The sequence below is a fragment of the Lathyrus oleraceus genome, chromosome 5 (genome assembly GCF_024323335.1).
Source record: "Lathyrus oleraceus cultivar Zhongwan6 chromosome 5, CAAS_Psat_ZW6_1.0, whole genome shotgun sequence".
NCBI classification, from domain to species: domain Eukaryota; kingdom Viridiplantae; phylum Streptophyta; class Magnoliopsida; order Fabales; family Fabaceae; genus Lathyrus; species Lathyrus oleraceus.
This window is the reverse complement of record NC_066583.1, coordinates 566,052,371-566,057,233: the sequence shown is the minus strand read 5'-3', so window position 1 is coordinate 566,057,233 and position 4,863 is coordinate 566,052,371. Positions and strand designations below refer to the sequence as shown.

General features: G+C 32.0%; 1 non-coding gene across 1 annotated transcript; it reads left to right on the top strand.

Annotated features, from left to right (window-relative positions):
• The first annotated feature begins 459 nt into the window (after positions 1-459).
• Positions 460-532, top strand: TRNAA-AGC (transfer RNA alanine (anticodon AGC)). The gene has a single exon. It is a non-coding gene; the product is annotated as a tRNA-Ala (tRNA).
• The last annotated feature ends 4,331 nt before the right edge of the window (positions 533-4,863 follow it).

The window sequence follows — 4,863 nt, the reverse complement described above, 5'->3', positions numbered from 1 at the left end:
TGGTCAGTTGCCTAATCAAATAAGTGGCACTAAAGAGTTGGTGGTGTAGCAAATGACACAAAATTGATGACATTGTAATTATCATTAGGGTGTATTAAACAAATCTAATAAGAAAAAAATAAGTGCTTAGAAATTTGTTGGCTTGTGAATGATGGAGGAATGGTGGTGGAGCATTTTATGTTTGATGTGGCCTGCACCGTTATAGTTAAACGAATCCAAGGTAGTATGAGACAAAATGAGTAGAATAATTAAACATGGTCAAGCACAATTATTCAAACTTGTGAATAGTGGTGGGTTTGCCACGTGTCATGTCATGAATGAACAATTATTCTAGAATCTAGTAGCATGTTGTAGTACCTTATAGTAGTAGTTTCTTCACTTTTAGAACTTTTCGTTCTTAAAAAATTACTGCTTAAGAAGTTTCCAACATATATTGTTTTTGCAGAAGGAAAACAAAAAGGGGATGTAGCTCAGATGGTAGAGCGCTCGCTTAGCATGCGAGAGGTACGGGGATCGATACCCCGCATCTCCAGTTGTTTTCTATTTTTAGAGCATTTTCATATTAATTTCGCATGAAACGCAGCGTTTTGAAACGGTTGAGTTGTCTTTGTTTCTGTAATTAATAAACCAAAGCTATTGGTACACGACACTATTTCCAATTAATGTCTATAATGTATAATACTGTATTTACATAAATAATATTTGACTTGGTCTTTTTTTGTCGTACGGTTTTTCTTCAAATTAATTACATTGCTTGTAATTCAATGCCCTCCTATTTTTGATTTCTTGAACGCAATGTCTATATTAAAGGCCAATTTTTATTCTCCTTTTGGAGTTTAGGTGGGATGTGTTTTCTTGTGAGGAAAAATAAATTTATAAAATAAATAAAATCAAGTCAAGGCATAAAAATATTTCAAAGGCGGCAATCTTAATTCAAGAAATATTAATTAATTGATTAATAATTTTTTTAATCGATTACAATGTCTTTATCGTTATTCTAGTCAATTGGACTAAATCCTTAATCAATTAGACGGTGAATTACTTTTCTAATTGATTAAAAACACTTCTAAATCAATTTTCATACATGTTTTGAAAGATTTTAAGAGGTTTTAATAAAATAGAGAGAATTTAAAAAGATTTTTCATGTGTGTGATTGTCTTTGGACTTTAAGATTAACTCTTTATTTCTTACAATTTAAATTGATCACTCTAAGATGCTATGTGCGGAGGTTAGACAAGTTTTCACACTCCCTCTTCTTTCAGATTCCAAGATTCTCTATTTGATTCAACAATTGACTAACACTTCAATTGGTTATTTGAGTTAGCTTATTGATGATGATGGAGACATCCTCTTAATCATATGTCATCATTATAAATTACTAGGCAGTTGATATCAACTTCCCCTTTGACAATTGTAACAAAGAACTCTTGAAAATAATTATCAACGTTCAAAGAGTCATTTGACTTAAGGAGTTATCATCTTCATCAGTTGTTTGGTCGTTGTCATCATCAAAACCAACTAACAATTATACTTGCACAGCATATAGATTTATATTTCTCCATTTTTTTGATGATGGCAATGCATCTCTCAGGGAGGTGTAAAACTAGAAAAAGATAGATAAATATTTGGAGTGGTTAAACTCCTTCTCACATATAAAGAGACGAAACTCTACTCCCGCATATAGTATATTTTTTCCCTTTTGGTATTATAAAAAATTAGGGGAAAAACAACACACATATTAAGGATGGCAAATGGGAATGCTGGTCCCTCAAAAGCCTGCAAAAAAACAGGGTGGAGCGGAGCGGGCGTAGTTAAGGGTGGGGCATAAAACCTTACCTCGCCCGAACTAAAGTGCAGGCAGGGCTGACCGGGCCCGCGGTCACTGCACATTTTAAGCCTAAAAATATCTAAAACTATGTTAATATTCGCTCCCGCAAAAGCCTACAAAATAACGGGGTAGACGGAACATAAACATTAGAGGATGGGAGTCTCAGACATTGATAATAGGTCTTTGTGTTGTAATCAATTTGTTTATAATGGATTAAGTCCTTGTTGATAAGGAAAAATCACCTTGACGGGTGGACTGAAGGTAGCTTAGTTATCAGCGAACCAGGATAAAAAAAATTGTTCATTATTTTTGTTCTTTGTTTTTCTGCTTGTTGTGTTGTGTTGAAAAAAAAATCATTTTTAGAAACCCAATTCAAACCCTTTTTTCTTGTCTTTCTCGTCACCTTCAAATATGTTCCCCTCAATGAGGTATTGCCTCGCCTCAAGTGCCCACCTCTTGTCGTAGATATGGAAAAACATGGGAAAAGACGGGTTCAATGATCCATTATTGATCATATGGGTTCAAAGTCAATAACTGATTCATGTCTCCCTATGAAATATGGGTTCAATGATCCACTATTGATAGAGTGTGTGTTAACCCTTCCCAAGAAAACCCTAGGCCCCAGACCTCTATAACTACATCTCCTATAACGGAAGAAGAGAGATCATAACTTATGTACAACACCCAAAGTATAATGCTTATACACAAATCCTCTCACCACATGTGATCAAATCCTCTAAAACCATCGTATATGTATCTCCTACCTTCGTAGAGATTCCATTGTATTCCTAGTAAGATTTTTAATGAGACAGGGGTTCTCATACCTTAGATTTTGATTTAGTACCCTCAAAGTTATTTTGAATGTTTTTATTTTATTTTTATTAATATATTTCATTATGGTGGGTTTTAGAACTAGTAAAAAATACATATTTATAAGAGGTTATTAAGCATGTTCACCTGTCACTGACACCTGACTTAAAAAGCGACACGGTGACAAATTCGTAATTATTTGTATCTTACTTAGGTTGGGTGCATTTAAAACTGAGTTAACAAAGATTAAATAAAAATATATAATTCATATTAAATTTTTTAAGTTGCATGTGTTCACTAACTAATTTAATAAGTTTGTTTATAAAGTCACGTGTCACCCATTTGACCTAAGTAGTTTTTTTTACTTCTAACAAATTAAATTTCAATGTGTACCATGAGGGAATCTAACTCGGTACCCTTCAAAAAACTGTTTTATTTACCTCTAATATAAATTAAATAATTTTATAATAATTTTTAAAATAATAAAGTATTTGTTATACTTAAGTTGTTGCACTAAAATAATATTCAGTTTTAATTATATCCCACTAATTTCTAATTTCCTCTGATAACTGTTGGGTGAGAATATGGACACAAATAGGTCTAGAAGAGGGGTTGAATAGAAATTTTTATGAGTAGACAATTTCAAAAAAAATAGGTCACACAAAACGAAATCAGAGATTTTAAAATACAGAGAAGCAAAATACACCATTAAGAGAGCTTGAAAGCATCTCAATGAACTAATCAAACAAAATTATTACAAGACATCACTAAAGACATGATTCTATCTAATGCAAGTCAATTATAAGAAAACCAAAGCAACTTTAAACAAAGTGATTTAAAAACACTTTACGTAGAAATTCATTTAAGACACAATTTGATTTATGATGATTCAATATGTTTGATGCGTCGTAGACCTAAGCTTACACATTGAATCGTTATAAGCAAGATCTAACATAAATATCATACAAATGATGCAATAATACAATAATACAATAATGCAATAGCTATAGTAATTAATGTAGAGTATTAAAAGATATAAGGGAAGAGATAATGGTACACAAAGATATATAGTGGTTCAACATTCATCCTCGCTTTGCTTACTCTACTATTCAATGGTGTTAAAAAACATTAGGAAATAACCATCATCTTCCATTATTTTGATAAGTTTGGTCCAAGTATTTTTATTACAATGAAATATCATAATTCCTCTATTGATGCAGATACTCAAATAACTAACAAACACAATATCATTAATGATCTTGATCTTAATAACCTTGTTATCCATAATAATTATGCTCTAAATCTTCGTATGTGGTTATCACCCCTAATCCCATATATTTCTTTTCTAAGCGGTTTTCATAGTCAAACATTAATTGACCAACTCCCAACTTTGTCTATGAACAGTCTTTACACAACTTCACCAAAGTTGGACAACCTCTAACTCCTCCTTACGAATAACTTGTACTCGACTTCTCCAAAGTCTTCCATGTAGTATAGTGAAACTATCTTCTTGATGGATAACATACAATCCAAGCCGCATTCAAGAATCAATCTATGCACCTGTTACAAAAAAAAACTTCATACAGAAACATTAGATATACCCTAATGTACCTATAGTCTCTCATAAGCACTCAATCTTTAGGGATGAAGGTCCATAACTATGGATAAATACTAAGGTTGAAGACGATGAAAAATGCCAAAGAATCTCACATACGCACTCTAATTCACAAGAAATTAGATGTATGTGAATAAAGAACACACGTAAAAGGTTCTATTAGGTTTCTGGATAAAATTGGTCTTAAATCTTGATGGTTATCATGAGATTGGTCAATATTGAATCATTACAAGAATACTCAACTCTCTTTCTCTCAACAGCAAATTACATACACAATGTAACAAAAATAAGAGATGTAATTTATCACGGATTAACACCCAAGAAGTTTTTCTACAAATAAGAGAAAGAATCAAGGAGCTAGGAATAGACACACTATAAGAGAAAAGATAAATTGACATTTTAGTCTTAGGATTTCACAAAGACTTTCATCATGAACAAGAATCATTACTGAAATTATTTCTTCATGACTCATGTCTCATTACACTTATGTTTGTATAAAAAAGAAACAACTATTTAAATCTAAGATGGAAAATTGATTTTTTGAAGTTATGATTCGAATCAAGCACAAACCATGATTCGAGTCATATTGCCTTGTGATTCGAGTCATGTT